At 42.9% G+C, this 18,107-nt stretch overlaps 1 protein-coding gene across 4 annotated transcripts in view; it reads left to right on the forward strand.

Moving 5' to 3' along the window:
* HDAC8 (histone deacetylase 8) overlaps positions 1-18,107 on the forward strand; it is a 174,091-nt gene that overhangs the window by 138,014 nt on the left and 17,970 nt on the right. The gene's annotated exons all lie outside the window — the stretch shown is intronic.

Below are 18,107 nucleotides of genomic sequence, written 5' to 3' on the forward strand. Positions count from 1 at the left end.
TGGATGAAAACAAAAGCAAAACATGCCAAAGCTTGTTGAGTGCCATGAAAGTAGTGCTTAGAGCGAAATTTGTGTCTGTAAATGCCTATATTAAAAAAGAAGAAAAATCAAAAATCAATAACCTAATCTTCCACCTTAAGGAACTAGAAGAAGAAAGTAAACTACTCCCAAAGCAAACAGAAAAGAGGAAATACAGGCACACCTCGGAGATATGCTGGTTCAGTTCCAGACCACTGCAATAAAGTGAATATCATAATAAAGCAAGTCACACAAGTTTTTTGGTTTCCCAGTGCATATAAACGTTATGTTTATACTATACTGTAGTCTATTATGTGTGCAATAGCATTATGGTTTTTTTTTTTTTAAAAAAAATGTTCATACCTTAATTTAAAAATCCTTTTTTGTAAAAATGCTGATGATAATCTAAGCCTTCAGCAAGTCGTAATCTTTTTGCTGGTGGAAGGTCTGCCTTGATGCTGATGGCTGCTAACTGATCAGGGCAGTGGTTGCTGAAGGTTGGGGTGGCTATGGAAGTTTCTTATGCTCCATTGACTCTTCTTTTCATGAATGACATCTCATTTAGAGCAGCTTTATTCATAATTGCCAAAACTTGGAAACAACTAAGATGTCCTTCAGTAGGTAATGGATAAACAAACTGGTACATCCAGACAGTGGAGTATTATTCAGCGCTGAAAAGAAATGAGCTGTCAAACCATGAAAAGACGTGGAGGAAACTTAAATGTATATAACTGAGTGAAAGAAGCCAATCTGAAAAGGCTACACGCTGTATGATTCCAACTATATGACGTTCTGGAAAAGGTAAAACTATGGAGACAGTAAAAAGATCAGGGGTTGAGGATGGGGAGAGAGGTTAATGGGCAGAGCACAGAAGATTTTTAGATCAATGAAAATACTCTGTATGATATCATAATGATAAATATATGTCATTATACATGTGTGCAAACCTATAAAATGTACACCACGAGTGAACCCTAGGGTAAACTATGGACATTGAGTGATAACAATGTATCAGTGTAGGTTTATCAGTTGTAACACATGTACCACTCTGGTGAGGGATGGTGATAATAAGGGAAGCTATGATGTATGGAGGCAGGGGTGTATGGGAAATCTCTGTACCTTGTTCTTAATTTTACTGTGAACCTAAACCTGCTCTAAAAATTGAGTCTTTTTTTAAAAAACGAGTTCAGGAAGTTTGCTGGATACAAGATCAATATTCAAAAATCAATTGTATTTTCATACTTTAGCAATAAACAATCCAAAAATGTAATTAAGAAAATTCCTATTACAATAGCATCAAAAAGAATGAAATGCTTATAAGTATATTTAACAGAAGGAATGCAAGACTTTTACACCGAAAATTACAGGGCATTGTTGAAAGAAATTAAAGAAGACCTATATGTATGGAAAGACATCTGTGTTCATGGATTGAAAGACTTAACGTTCTTAAGATGGCAATGCTCCCAAAATTGATCTAGCAATTTAACATTATCCCTATCAAAATCCCAGCTAGTTTTTCTTTTCTTTTTTTTTAAAGAAATTAACAAACTCATCCTGAAATTCACATGGAAATGCAGGGGACCCAAAATATCCAAAACAATCTTGAAAAAGAACAAAGTTAGAGGACCCACACTTCCTGATTTCAAAACTTACTCTAGAGCTACAATAATCAAGGTGGTGGTACTGGCATACAGAGAGACATATAGATCAATGGAATAGAAAAGAGAGTTCAGAAATAAACGAGTGCCAAGACCATTCAATGGGAAATGGATAGTCTTTTCAACAAATGGTGTTGGGACAACTGGATATCCACATGCAAAAGAATGTACTTGGACACTTGCTTCACACCATATATAAAAATTAACAACATGGATTAAAGACCTAAATGTAAGGACTAAAACTATAATACTCTTAGAAGAAATGTAGGTGTAAATCTTCATAACTGTAGATTCCTTTCTTCTATTTGATACCAAATACCCAAGCTACCAAAGAAAAAAGTACCATATACAGAAAAAATGTAATAAAGTGGCCTTCATCAAAATTAAATACCTTTGTGCTTCAAAGGACATTATCAAAAAAGTGAAAAGACAACCCACAAAATGGGAGAAAATATTTGCAAATTATATATCTGATAAGGCACTTGTATCCAGAATACATTTTTAAAAACTCTTACAACTCAAAAACAAAACAAAAATGAATCAGCATTTTTAGATTTAAAGAAGTTAAGATATGATGGTAGAAATGGGCCATAAACAGATGGAATTCCTGTTCCACCATTTACCAAGTCACTTTCGCATTCTAATCATCAGTTCTCTCACATGTAAAATAGTGAAAGCTGTTGTGCTTACGACATATGGTTGTCATGAAGATTACCATATGATCCAGCTATTCCACTTCTGGGTATTTATCCAAAGAAAACAAAACAACGAACTCAGAAAGCTATATGCACTCCTGTTTTCATTGCAGCATTATTTACAAAAACCAAGATATAGAAACAAGCTAAGTGTCCATCAATGGATGAATGTAAAGAAGATGCAGTACATATGTACAATGGAGTACTATTCGGCCATAAAAAATGAAATCTCGCCTTTTGCAACAGCAATGGACCTTGAGGGGATAATGCTAAGTGAAATAAGTCAGAAAGAGAAAGACAAATGCCATACGATTTCTCATATGTGGAATCTAAAGAAACAAAAACAAAAATGGAAATGAACCAAGCAAATCAAAAACAAACACATTGATACAGAGAATAGATTGGGGTGTAGGACTTGGGGATGTAGGACAAAGGGGAAGAGGGGTCAATTTTATGGTGATGGATAGTAAACTAGATTTTTGGGGGTGATCTCTTTGTAGTGTACAATTCAACAGATGTTGAATTATAATGTTGTACACCTGAAACTTATATAATAATAAAATAAGATTAAATCATTTGGGAAAAAACCTCAATAATAAAAAGCAAAATAACTCAATTTCAAAATGGGTGAAAGGATGTGAAACACAGAAGATGTACAAATGGCCAATAAACAAATGAGGAAACATTCACCATCAGTAGGCACTAGGGAAATGCAAATCAGAACCACTATGAGATACCAGTTTACTCTTACTAGGATGGCTATGACGAAAAAGATAGACAATAGCAAGTATTGACACAGAAATAGAGAAATTGCAACCCCATACACTGCTGGTGGGAATGTAAAATGGTGCAGCCACTTTGAAAACCAGTCTGACAGTGCCTCCAAAAGTTAGACATAGAGTTACCGCATGACCCAGAAATTCCACTCCTAGGTACATAACCACATATGTTCATACAAAAACTTGCACACAAAATTTCATAGCAGCATTATTTATAATAGCCCAAAAGTGGAAACAACCCAAATGTTCATCAACTGGTGAATGGATACACAAAATGTGGTCTATCCATGCACTGGAATATTATTTAGCCTTAAAAAGGAATGAAATGCTGACGCATGCTATAACATGGATTAACCTTGAAAACATGCTAAGTGAAAGAAGCCAGACACACAAAACTACATGTTATATCACTCCATTTATATGACATGTCCAGAATAGGCATATCCATAGAGACAGAAAGAAGATTAGTGGTTGTCTAGGGGCGGGGATGAGGGAAAATGAATGCTTAATGGCTATGGATTATTTTCTGAAGTGATGAAAATATTCTGGAATTAGATAGTGGTGATAGTTACACAGCCTTGTAAATATACTACTTGTGAATATCTGAATAGTGTACTCTAAAAGGGTGAATTATATCTTCAAGGGAAAAAAATGACAGAGGGACAGATTCGGCCCATGGGCCATAGTTTGTCAATCCCTGTTCTGAAGCAATGGTTTTTGGAGTCACAAGGTCCAGAGAGAACCCTAATTTTCAACTTATGAGCTTTGTGACCTTGGACAGGTTACTTAACAGCTTTAAGCCTCACTTTTCTTCTTTATGTAATGAAGATATGTGTGAGGATCAAGTTAGGTCAAACATAAGCTCCGTGAGAGCACTCTTTCCCCAGGGCCTAGAATTGGCTTGGGCTCAACGCACACAAATGAAAAAGTAAAGCATTTTGAGCCATCACTGGCTTACAGTAATAAATAATAATAGCAAACCCTTTTGCAGAACTTTGTCTTATTTTAATATATAGTGTTATCATTACCCCCATTTTCTTGGTGAGAAAACTGAGGCACAGATAGTGTAAGTAACCTGCCCCAAATCTTACACAGCTAGAAATGGTAGAGCCAAAATTAAAACCCAGGTGGTCTGGCTCCAGCGTCCATGCAATAAATGTCAAGTGCGAATATGGTTATTATTATCATAAAGTTTCATACATACACTGTACGGTCACATTTTTCCCTTTGGTATCTGAGCACACTAGCCCCTTTACTTCTCCAGTATTTGATTTCAGATGAAGATGCTTCCTCAGTTTCCAGCGTTCTGTCTTTCATCCATCCATTCATTCATGTCTTCATTAGCATGTATAGGATCCTAAGTGTGTTTTAGGCCCTGTGCTGTATAGATATAAGAAGACATGCTCTCTATCCTCAAAGAGCTCAAAGTCCAGTAGGGAAGAGAATTATAATCCAGATGGTAAGTACTGTAGTAGAGATTCGTAGAAGGCTGCTGTGAAATCACAGAAGACCTCCAGGGGATAGTGTGAAAGCTTCCTGGAGCAAGTGGTACCTAGAGAGGACTGCAGATTAATCAAGTGTAGGCGGGGACAGTTTAGTCAGGAACGAAGTGAAAATGTATATAAAGGCCGAGAGGCCCAGGAGCCCTTGGTGAAACCCAGGCATGGAGTCCAACATGACCATATGCCCAGTGCAGGGGCCACCTGGGAAAGCTCACATGGGCCTACGAGCCATGCGAGTTTGATCCTGAGACACTAGCCAGCATTCCCTTTCCACCTCACCCTACATTATTTTTCTTTGAAGCACTATCACTGTCTGATATATATTCCTGCTGTTTACTGAGCGTCTCCTCCCATTAGAATGTGAGCTGACTATGGGCAGTGACTTTGCCTACCACGTGCACACATTTGTATTCCCTGGCTATAGCAGGCACTCAATAAATGAATGAGTGAAATCAAATGAATAGGCTAACGTCCTGAGAACTCTGGTGAGGACAGCATTGAGATGCAGGCCCAACCCCCAGGAGCTTCCAGGCTAGCAGGGGACCTAATGAGTGGACATGAGCACCTGTTATTTACATTCTGTCTCCTTTCTTCTTTCACTTCCTGCCTTCTTTCCCAGAATTTTCAGACTGTCCTTTGACCCTTCATGTCCCCATCCAGGACTTTGCCCTTCCAAGCAGTGGCCCAGGCCCCAGCACATACCCACCTACCCCCCTGAGTCTGCCCACCCCAAATCCCGTCCCTGATAGCTGCCTGCGTCTGCTAGGTGTCGTCAGCATGATCAAGCTAATTTTCCCTGATGTCTGAGTCACTGCCGGAGCGGTCTCGGGTATATGTGGTTGGTTTTTTTTTTTTTTAACTTTTTTATTTTGGAAACTTTCAAACATATACACAGCAGACAGAAGAGTATAATGAACCCCCATGTGCTCATCACCCAGCTTCAACAATTATCTGCATTCTGTCACTCTTTTTTGTTCTATTCCCCATTTTTTCTTGAAGTATTTTAAAGCAAATCCTGGGTGCCATACCATTACTCAGTTGCTGACCTATAAATATTTCAGTATGTTTCCCAAACAGATGAGGACTTTTTCTTAACATAACCACAATACCATTTTCAAGCTTAACAAAATTAATAATTTCTTAACATCATCTATTACCAGACACTGTTAAATTTTACCCAATTGTCTCAGCAACATCTTTCTGCATGGATTTGTTCAAATCAGGATCCAAACTTTAGGCATATACTTTAGAGGTAAAGACCCCATGGCAGAATCAGGCCTTGTGGAAAGGTGGAGAAAGGAGCTAGCCATCCACGCCCCTCATCAGATCTTTTTTTCTGGTCCCCAATAAGATGTACAGAGATGCCTTGCAAGTAGTTTTCTGCTCTGCAGAAGTCCCTGGCCCCACCGCCATGCTGCCTGGCCTCAGAGATATTTGGTTGAGCTGTGTGAAAGCAATCGTAATTGCAGTCATTCCTGAGAGCTGCTTGCCATTATGCCTAATTAAAGCACAGCACAGAAATCATTATGCGTATCATTAAAGATGTGTCAGATTGACTTTGTCATGAGTTTTATTTCATTTCAATACAAAACTGTTCCAGTACACCCAGGCTTTGGAGTGTGTTGCTCCTGGTCCCTACCAAGGAACAGGAAGCCAGCTGTCAGCAAGCCAGCAGCTGAGCATCCCATCCTGTCCCACCCCGTCCCGACCCGTCCTGTCCATTTCCACATGCATTGGCTCTGCTGCAGCTCAGGCCTTCATCCCCACAGGCTGCACATCTGGGCTCGAGGCAGAATGATTCACACACAGAAACAAGCAAAACAACAAAACCCTACAGGCTCTGCCAGTGTCAACTGCTGCTTCCCCTGTCCACAGGGATGTCAGTCGAGCTTCTTATTGACTCAATGCACACATCTTCATTCTCCCCATTTGGGGGTTGGGGAATGTGCGATGAGCCGATGCGTCCAAAGTCATCGAGTCCATCATTAGCAAGACCAGAAGGAGAACTAGACTGTGGCTCCCGTCCGTTAGCACTCATCTCTGGTAATGGATGCAATTTCACTTTTCAAACCAACTAAACAATGCTGTCTGTGCTGTTGGAGGGGCAGGGCAGCACTTTTCCAGCTCGTGTTTGCAAGTTGTGGGAACCAAACTAATAGCCTGGACTAAGAGGCCATGCAGGCTGTGCCTCATCAGTGCATTGTCAGGCAGCGTCTGCCAGCAGGTGTCCTGCTGCTCATCAGCACCGAAGCCAGCACTACGCAGGTAAAGCAGTGTGGAAGAAGCACAGACACCGGAGCAAATCATTGCCTACTGAGCGTTTCCTTTGGGTCTTGTGCTGATCCAGTAACTGAGCTCGCATGCTCATTCACTCCACCAGGCTTCAGTGAGCAACATCTTTGTGACCTGCTCTGTACCAAGTGAAACTACCATGTGCTTCTTGCTCCTGAGAGCTGCAGTCACAGCAGAATGGGGGAAAAGGGCTTCAGAGGGCCTTGTGGGGCCACAGAGGACGTAATAAGAAACTCTGCCTTTGGACAGTCAACTAAGACGTTACATTCGAGCTGAGTCTTGAAAGATGTGTAGGAACAGCCTAGGCTGAGACGGGAGGGCTAGGGACTCTCTGCAAAGGCAGGAACGCACGACACAGCGTAAAGACCACCGGGACCCTTTTGCAGATGTAGGGTAAACGACTTTTCATTAATGTATCTCAAGACCTTATTCATTTAAGGTCAGACATCCAAGTGGACCATCACTCCAGTTTCCTGATTTTCCACGCCCTGCTTTTGAGCCAGCCTTTTATCCTTCTTTGCAGTTCTTCAGCATTTACCGTGTTTCCCCGAAAACGAGGCCTAGCCAATCAGCTCTAATGCGTCTTTTGGAGCAAAAATTTATATAAGACCCAATATTATATTGTATTGTATTGTATTGTATTGTATTCTCTTCTCTTCTCTTCTCTTCTCTTCTCTTCTCTTCTCTTCTCTTCTCTTCTCTTCTCTTCTCTTCTATTCTATTCTATTCTATTATGTAAGACCCAATCTTATATAAGAGCCAGTCTTATATAATATAACATTACATTATATTATATACCCGGTATTATATTATATTATAAGACCGGGTTTTATAGTAAAATAAGACTGGGTCTTATATTAATTTTTGCTCCAAAAGACACATTAGAGCTGATGGTCCGGCTGGGTCTTATTTTCGGGGAAACACAGTAGCTCCAAAGCTGATGGTGAAATATACCATTTCAATCTGCTCAGTCTCACTTTTGCACCCGTCACATTACCCGCTGAATGGCTTAGCTCTAAGTCTGGGTTTCTCAGAGCAGCAAAAACAGCCTCTTCCCCCGTAGAGTGCAACCTAAGGAAGCAGAGCCTGTGATGTGGAGGACACCTGGACTCCATGTGCTAGGCCTTTGCTGCCCCGTGTCTGTTCTCAACCAAATGGCCTGTTTGCTTAGCTGCTGACTGCTGACTTCATTAGAGGGACATTAAAACACCGTTGGTTTGAGTGTGGCAAGGTAATGAATCATCCTTGTGTAGACTCTTAAAGAAATTATTAGGGGAACGAGCCTAAGTGCACCATTACTGATCTGCTCATGAACTTCGGGCTCATCTAGGGCATGGAAGACACTCAACAACCACAGGCTAGAGTTTTTTGTCATGAAACTGAGATCCCCTCCATTTGTCTAGCCTCTAGGGCAGGGGTGTCCAAATTTTTTTCAACGTTTTTCACCAAGGGCCATATGTGGTAAAATACACAAACAGCCAGGCCACTCACTCGAGGTGAAGTACGTATTGCCTCACCTGGTTTATTTAAGTAAACTAAATATATTTTTGGAATTTGCTGCGGGCCAATTAACAATGGATCACGGGCTGCAGTTGACCCGCGGACCGCAGTTTGGACACCCCTGCTCTAGACCTTTCACCAAATTCCTTCCATTGATCCTCATAAACAGCCCCTGAAAGTTGGCAGGGTGAAGATTTGTGTCCCCGTCTTACCAATGGAGACTCTGGGCCTTGAGGAGTTAAGTGAGAACAAGTGCTTCCAATGTTATTGAAAGCCAAGGCCGCCATCACAGCCCCTTTCCTGCTGCCTGTGCTGTGTGCCTCTGGGCCAGCATTTCCCCATGGCCAGGTGGCTGTAGGCAGGGGCAGTGTGCGCACGTTTACAGGACAGCTGGCTGCACTTAAGCACGCAGTCTACAGGCTCCTTGCACTGTTCACAGCACACCCACCCCAAGAAGGACCTCCGGATGTTTGCCATGTTAACACCAAACCAGTACAATAGATAGACAGTGATAAAGAGCAACCTTGGGAAGTGAATACACCTCCGAGATGTAAGTCATTTACTCCCTTCTTACTAGCAGGATCGGGTTCAACCTGCATAAATCTGTTTTAGTGTATTTTAATTGCTTGTAAACCAAGTGTTTCCTGGATATGCCACTGACCATGAATAATTAGAATCATTTCAATGACTGGGTTTTCGAAAGTGAATGGGAAAGCAGACAAAAAGGGGCTGCTCAAAAGGGAAGGTCGTTTGTTAAAGCCTGAGTGGGAGCGTTGTTTCAGCCTTCTCCAGTTTTGTTTTGTTTTTTGTTTTTTTCATGATGTCACTAGAGCCGCCTGTTTTTCAGCTACTCTGCCTGCCTTTCATTTTTTTATGTATCTCTCATGTTAAGTAATGCCAGCTGCTAACAATGACTGAGCCCAAGCAGCTACATGTCAGAATCATTCATTCACTCAACAAAGATGTATGGAGTGCCTACTATGTGCCAGGCCTGTACCAAATCCTGACCATGAAGAAAAGAATAAGGCCCTGTTCCCAGCCTTGAGGAGAACACTGCCTACTGGGGGAGATGGGCACATAGATGAACAGTTACACTGTTCGTCCTATCACTGTGTGATAAGTGCTCAGACAGAGAGACCCACAGCAACTGTGGGAATGCAGAGGATGGACTTACTCCATCTGGGGGAGTTGGGGCCTGTGCAGCAGAGAAGCAACATGTAGCAGGGGCTCAAGGTCAAGTGTGGCTACAGTTTAGGAGCCACAGCCTGGACTGTGCTGCGACATAAAACTGCAGAAGTCAGCTGGCCGGACTCTGAAGGTCTTTGTATGTCTTGCTTTAGAGTTTGGACTTGGTCCTGCAGTTACTGGGGAGCCAAGCACAGTTTTAAGCAGAGGGAATGGCATGATCAGATGTGAACTTCAGGGCAGGAGCGTGGCTTTGAGAGCATGGTATTGTTCACAAAGCTGTGTCCCCATCCACTTCTTGAGGGCAGGGGCCGAGTCTCATTCATCTCTTCGCGCTCAGGCGACGTTAGTATCAATGACTGAATCAACAGGTTTTAAACAAGTGCAACTCATATTTGCCCCCAGTAACCAGTCTGATGGAGTATCAAGTCCATCCTCGACTTTTCCCTTGCCGCTGCCAAGCCCATCAATCTATCATTGTCCATCGCGAAGGACGGCTGTGCTAGTCAGAGAAGACAAGAAAGTTCCTTACAGAGCTGTCTCAGCCCAGTGCTTGGTTCTTTCTCATACATTAGTTTTTGATGACTTGTTTAAAATATATCTTTATTGTCCTCATTCTGCTCCTTCTGCCTTTCTTACCTTCTCTCCCTTCTTATTGAAGTCTTACTCATCCTTCAAGGCCAGTTCAGCTGCTTCCCATCTCCTGTGTGAAACCTTATCCACAGTCAGAATTCAGAATTTCCACTTGAGTTCTTATAGCACTAGAGAAATGACGCACCTGTAACATTCATTTTATCGTAGTTATCATGTCTGCCTTCTTCACTAGACTGTGAGCTGCTCCGAGGCATAACCAGTAACACCCAAAGCTGTCCCCGGATAGATAATGCCAGTCTTGGGAGGACCCTATGTCTTTCTCTATCTTCTTGCACACAGTTAGATGTTTTTCTTCATCTAACAAGAGGCAAGTGGAAAAAAATCATTGCTCACCAAACAATGGGGATATGTCACAGAGATAGAGATCCCCTAATTGCCATTCCCTGATCTCATATCATTTCAGGTACTTTGAACACCCAAAATGCAATGCCTCTAAACGAAGTATAAGCACACTGACCCATTCACAGTCATAAGTTCAAATCTTTGCTGAGGAGCTTACTGTATAATGGGACTCACCCATGGTGTTGAGTGAACAAAAAGAGAAGATGAATGCTGTCTTTTAAAGGACTGAATTAGGTCTACTTGGAACACATTAATCATCAAGTACCAAGAATTCAAGTTTTCCAGGTCAAAATGCCCAGCAGAGAATTCAAAATGCAAGTCAGAGGCTGGTGATAAACACTGAATGCAGGCATGTAGGCTCTCTGCATAGAGATGATTTAAAGAACAACAGAGTGTGAACTCTCCGAGAGAGAGAGCTGAGAGCACAACCTGGGTGAGGATCCGTGGGCAGCCCCTGAGAAGGAACAGGGAGAGGACTGGCAGTGAAGAGAAGATAGTGCCAAAAATGTGGTGTTAGTCTTGGCGAAACCCCTGAAAACTCACCCTGAAGGGAAACCTTGGCCTGCAGGGAGACCCCTAGTGAAGCGGAGGCCACCAACCCTCATCTTTTCTGCCACCTCCTCTGTACCTCCTTTCTTCCCTGGCCAATTGACTGCCCCCCCATTTTTATTTCCTCTCCTTTCTGTCAGTCACCTCTGTCCCCCCGCCTTTCTTTCCCACAACTTCCAATGTCTCATTCACTCGTCCTCTCTTCCATCTTTCTTAGTCTCTTTCATTTGAATCCTTCTCTGCACTCTTTCTGGCTTCAGACTTTTTGGAATTCAACCTCATTCAGCCTGAATGGGAATTTGTAAAGAAATCTACTTTTGCTACTGTCCATTACATGCAAAACTACTGTTTCTTTGTAGAGTTGTTAAAGCGTGATAAATAATATGATCTAGCATTTAATAATAACATTTACTGAGTGTTTACTACTATGCACCAAGCACTGCTCTTAAGTGCTTTACATGAATTAGCTCACTTACTGTCACAAAACTCTATATGGTATGTTCTATTACACAAATGTCCCTATTGCACAAAAAAGAGAACCATGAGTCAGAACAGTTAAATAACTTGCCTAAAGTCACACAGCTAGTAGGTGGTGGAGCAAAGATTTAGGGCTTATCCTCTGTGGCTCCAGAAATGTCACTCTTTAACTACTATGCTATTGCTTCATGGTTAATAGAAAGCCCACTGGGCTGAAAGTCCAAAGCCATGGGTTAAAGTTCATACCTGTTACTTTAGCACTATGACCTTGGACAAGTCATCTCACTTGTCCAGTGCCCCACACATGTAAGGTCGTTTTATGTACTCTAGCGAACACCATACAGTTAAGCTTGAATTTATTCTTCTGTCAGTCCTGTAATTATATGTTTCTTTATTTAGATTTTTCTCTCCTTGAGACCAGTCACCAAACCTTATTATCTTTTTGTACTCAGCTCCCCACTGCCCAGGGCCTACAATAATGCTCAGCACCTAATAGAACATGTGTGTATTGTGTGTGCGTGCATGCACACACACACAATACACACAAATTACTGTGGATTGACTACTACAGGAACCTTACTGAATACACAATACACTAAAGAGCTGTATATGTTTGTCCATGAAGCCTCTAAGTACTTTAACTATTGAAACAAGACTGGTTAATATTGGGTATGTTCTTTGCTTAAATATGATTGATCCTCAAATAAGCTAACGTTTCTTAGGTTTACCTGATTATTTTGCTTAATAAACTTTTCTATACCAAAAGTTAAAAGACCATTCAAACAGCTGAATAATACAACTATTTCCATGCCCTATTCCTTCCTTCCTTCATTCATTCGAACAGTTCCTGGCACTCGTATATGAGCCTTACCATGAAGCAGTTCTTAAGTCGCGACTGTGTTCAAAGGGTGGGGTGAGTACCGCTTGTGAGGCACAGACATAGTGTAGCTGGGATGTGAGGTTTCCATGGCCGTATCCATGTGCACGTGTAACAGCTGAAGTCCAGTAGGCGCTATCTTCCTAACCTCTCGATCACGGTATAATACAATATAATACAATATAATACAACATAATATGATAATACTGGGTATAATATAATATAATACTGGGTATAATATATAATGTAATATATAATACAATTTGATACAACATAATATGATAATACTGGGTATAATATATAATATAATACAATATAATATAATATAATATAATATAATATAATATAATATAATATAATATAATATAATACAATACAATACAATACTGGGTGTAATATAATATAATATACTACCATTCACCTTTGGTGTGCCAATTCCTTACAGTTCAGTCCAACAACTAATGTGGTTATGTTTTTTGGTTTGTGTTGTAAAGCTGTGGCAATAAAATTTACTCCCAACAATACCACCCCAATTTTATGTCCTTAAAACGTACCATAAATGACATTTATAATAACTGAATTTCCTGTAACCAGAAATGTTTTTGTGGGGGAAAGAGGGCTTTTTTGTTTCCATCAGGGTTAGGCCCAAGTTCTTTGATGGAGTAGTTGGTGCTATAGGAACGGTTGCGAAGTTGTGTTACTCTGCGTGTGTTGAGTTCTCTTCACAGGGCGATTCGGGTTTACATCACAGTCACCAGCACAACCTCCCCAACTGAAGACAGAGTAAAGCCTCAGGGGACTGTAAGAGGGATTGGCACCAACCTTGGGCTCATCCAGATAGAACAAGTCTCATTTTTAGGCAAAGGTAAACGTTGAGTTATCAAAAATTTGAGAGCTACTTGAAGCATTAGAAAAGGGGCTAGAGTGCTGTCATTGTATCCCCTACTGAGTAGTTGAGCCACAGGAGCATACTGCCAGCCTGTCATGCTGAGTCTCATCCCTAAGGCTCCACTGGATTTCACTGTGCTGTCCTCTTTCTTCCTCTCCACTTGCTCTTTTTGGGGATCTTTTTCTCTCCTACTCCCTTAGTCGTCCGCCATGACCGCACTTCAACACACCGTCATCACATCTCCGGCTGCCTGCTAGACATGGTGACTCAGATGCACTACTGTCATTTGAAGCCCAGCTAACCCCAAGCCCATCACCTCCCCATAGCCAGACTGGCTCTTCCTGCTAATTTACTCTACCTCTGTCAGTGGCACTGTGATTGATACTCCCACTCACCCAGACTCAAAATCTAGGAATCAGCTTTGACTTCTCCCCTGCCTTAGCCCACCAATTACCAAAGTCCTGGTGAGTCTACCTTGACAATGTCTCTTTCCATCATGCCCATCCCCACAGCAATCGCCCCCCTCACTGGGCACCAGCTTTTGACTGCTGCTGCCAGGTTTGCTACCACAAACCCTTGTCCTCTGCCTGTATTCCTCATCCCGTTAATGCGCCTCCTACACAGCCAGGAATCCTTAACTCTCTCTTCTTCCAAATGTCTGACATCCAATTCATTGTTTAGTCCTATTGATGCTATCTTTTAACTTTTCCAATCTCTTCATTCCTCCCACAATTGTTCTAGTTCAGGCCCTGTTGCGAATCATCATGTCTCTAAGACCAGCCTTCTCTCTGATCTCCCTACTTGCATTCCTCCCCTCAAATTCCACTCCATTGTCCACACTGTAGCCACTGTGCCATCTAAAGTGCACAGCTGACGTGTCCATTCCCTCAAATTTACGAGCTCCCCCACACTTCCATTCACTTGTCGCACAAATAGTCCTTTACCACCTAGTAGGTGCAAGCACTGTTGTGCCCTCGTGGACCTTCTATCCTGGGATAAGGACACATGCTTCCCAGCCTGGTGGCTTAATTCTCCTCGCGCCCTACCTTCGAGCCATATCAAATTGATTTCAGTGCCTTAAATGTGCTGTTGTGTTCTACACTCTGTGCCTCTGCCCAGGCTGTCTTGGGAAGGCCTTCCACCCACCCACCACGTCCCCTTCGCAGATGCCCGCCTCTACACTGTCACTTTCTCTGAAGTAGTTTAGAGGCTGATGACCAGAATGAGCTGGCTTCAAATCTCAGCTCCACACTTCAGGTGTCTGAAACATAACAAGCCTTTAATAAATGTTAACTCTTAGTACTCTTATCTTTACTGTTATTATTATGCCTCTTACCACATGGTTCTGTAATAATCCCTCCTGCTAATCATGTCTTGCCATCTTTGTACCCCAGTAACTAACCTAATCGAGCACATAGTAGGTATTTAATAAAAGGATTGGCTGCTCCAGGCTTGTGGCTTGGCTTCCTATGAGCAAATAGGACTCTGAAGGAAGAGCAGCAACCTGACAGCTTCTTCTGAATATCTTTGTCACCAGATGTCTAGGTGCACGCTCTTGGCATAGCAGGGCTGAACTGAACAAGAACTGAGTGATTTTCATTTCTTTACTCTTTGACTCTTGGGTCGAGAAGGGACCACTACCCTAAAGTAGGCATTACCTTCACCTGCTATCCCTCAGCCCCACCTCATACTTTCCCCTTCCCTCCTTCCCACCACTGTGTGCTCCTCAAAAATGTATAAACTGAAACCCAGAAAGCAAACGGGAAAGGGGTGGAGAAAGGTTAGCACCTCCCTCCTTCCTTTGCTGAGATCAAAGCCCGCCGCCTTTCATCCCCCTCCACCTGTCTGGAATTGGGATTGTTGCTTGCCCGTTTCCTTTCCTTTCCAGGGCTGGAGGGCAGTTTCAGGGTGGGGCCTCAAGCTATTTCTAGTGCTGGCCAAATCCCTCCACCCTAACTTCTCCTTTGCCTGTATGATCAGATTTCCTTTCCACCTCGCCAGTAAGTAACAAGTGGCAGGAGCCTGGAACAGGAAACTGAGAGAAGTCAGTTTCTCCAAAGGCCCTAGGTGGAGGTAATGGCTCGAGCAATTGGGGAGGCCCTGGGGCTGCAGAAGGAACAGGCTTTGCTTTCTGCCTGGCAGCTCCCAGTGCTTGGTGTAATATCCCCCAGGTCATAGGTGAGGCAGCAGTCAGGCAAGGGCCTCATGTCCCAGGAGAAGGAGATTCACACTTACTGAAGTCCTACTACGTGCTGGGTCCCTGGCTAGGCCCTTTTGTATCTGTTATCTCAGCAATTCCTAACCACGCAGCCAACTCAGCATTTACCATCCATCTGGTAGCAATGAGCAAACAAAGATAAAGAAGCTGTCCTGAGGCACACCACTAAATCTGGGCACAAAAAGCCAGCTCTGCCTGACTCCAAAGCTGGGGCTCTTTCTACGTCATCACGCTGCCTCAAGAGTCTAGAAAAGCTGTTACTGGTATGAGTTCGCTGTTTGCATTATTCCACAGAATTAGCTGAACAGCCAGTGAAACCTTTTGTGAATTCATGGAATTCAACAGAATTTTAAAATAAAGGTTTAAAGAGAAGCTTGAATGACTTGAGTTCAAGTCTACAGAAGTTGCTGCCTTTGCAGTTCGTACCCAGTAGAAAACAGTGATCAAGTGTGAAAATAAAAGCATGCTATAACACAGAAACAGAGAAAGGCCACGCGAGAGCCGGAGAGGGGGGCAGGCCACCACCTTTACCTTAGATACAGCCTCTGCCTTGTCAGTGCCTGCCGCTTCCCTCAGCCCCAAGCGGGACCAGCCAGCTGCCATGTGGAACTGGATCACAAAACAGGAACTCTCTGAAATCGTCTGTGTCTCCTAGCCTAAGAATAGAGCAAATAGGCAGGACCTGAGCGTCATATTTGGTCGACGCAGGTCGGGAGCTGTTTGGGAACCCAGGCTTGCCTGTTACCTGCTTCAGCAAAGAACGGGTTATTTAGTGGCTAGGTAAAGCCAGGTGCTAATGCAACCAGGATAAGACGCTCAATCCCAGGACAGGCAACTTCTGTCACGTGGCAGTTCTGGCCCCAGCTGACCGTCTTGCAACCGTATGCTCTTGGTCAAAGAGGGGACTAAAGTAGGAGAGTACACGTAACCATGGAGAAAGCACTCAAAATGAGGACATGTTGTTCCGAACACTCAGCCCTAAACAGATAGCTGACCGCATGTCTTGCTGACAGGAGAGGCAGTGTTGTTGCTTTTGTGGATGGACGCAGACATTCTGTCCTCCTGTGCCTCAGCAAGGCCCCCTGCCTCTGATTTTTGTAGCACTTTAATGCCAGGGCTTTGGGGTCTCCCAGACTGGTTGCTGCGATCGCCCTCTCTAAACCTGTCTTTCCGTACCCGTGAAATGTGTATACTACCTGACACCCTCTGGAGGAGGAGACGCCGCCTAAGGAGAGAGTGCCACACCTGTTTGAAGCCTTCTCTCCCAGAGCCAAGTGCACAAAGGTCCTGTGGCTTAGGCTAAGGGGTCCTCCTTGGTTAAAAATACAAACCTCTCAAGTGTCTTTGATCATAACAGGGGTTAGTTCTGGATGTGTCACCCAGGTAACCCCTCCTGTCTGTTTCGTATATGGGGTTGGTGGAGACGGTCTCTACTCAAGGCCTCTTCTATCTCCGGAACTCTAGGCTTCAGGCATCAGAGGATAATAAGTCCAGCATGAAGGAACTAGGCCCATCTCTCCGTTCTAGGTCAGTCCAAAACAAAGAAAGAAAAATACAGGCATAAGCATTGTCACAGCCTTGAACATTGTCCGTTTAATTAAATGTGTAGAATTTTCTGTCATGGATGCACAAAAGCCATCTCCCCATCAAATGACTCCCATGGAGTCCACAAAGACACTCTGAGAATCCCTAGAGATTGTTCTACAGTCCGCCGCACAGTGCCAGATGTACATCCAGACTCTTAACAAGGACAATTTGGTGGCAATGGCAGTCACCCTGGATTATTTTTTAGAGGCTCCTTGAATGACATCGAATTCATGATACATATCAAGATCCCTTTTTTCATGCCCTCTGTGCCACTTTTTTCAGTGCAATTTGAATTTCCCTGGCTTCCTTAGCGCCTAACAATATCACTATTGAAAGCACATAATGTTAAGGACCATATGCTCTCTCTCCAGAGAGTGTGCACAAATACTATTTCTGTTAAAAACTAAACAGAAATAGCAGCTTTGCATATTTCCCATTCAAAGACTTACCCCAATTGAATGATTCCCTTTGTTGTAGAGTGTTTTTCCCCAAGCGGGCCCCAATAGAAAAGCTGAATCAGATATTGTGACTTACCAAAGGTCACAAGGACTCATCTAGTGAGCTAGAAATAGAATCCAAAAACCTTTCTTTTGATTCCCTGAATTTAAAAACAAATAAACTCTACTACAGAGAAAGAAAAACTGAAGTGGAGAAACTAGGCTTGTTTGACATGCCGGGGTCAGGAAAGTCAAAGCAGCTGGAACGAGCAGGCGGCCGCCATGGTCTGTGACGACAGATAAGGTGAATGAGATGTAGGTGCTGTCTGCCTTCAAGGAGCTGGTAACACAGCGCAGGGAGAGCAGGTCCCTGGCAAAAAAAAAAAAAAAAATTCTATTCAAAGCAGAATGTGCTTGTGAACAGCTAGACAACCCAGAGGAGGTCTTG

This window comes from Rhinolophus hipposideros (assembly GCF_964194185.1).
Source record: "Rhinolophus hipposideros genome assembly, chromosome: X".
In the NCBI taxonomy this organism is placed as follows: domain Eukaryota; kingdom Metazoa; phylum Chordata; class Mammalia; order Chiroptera; family Rhinolophidae; genus Rhinolophus; species Rhinolophus hipposideros.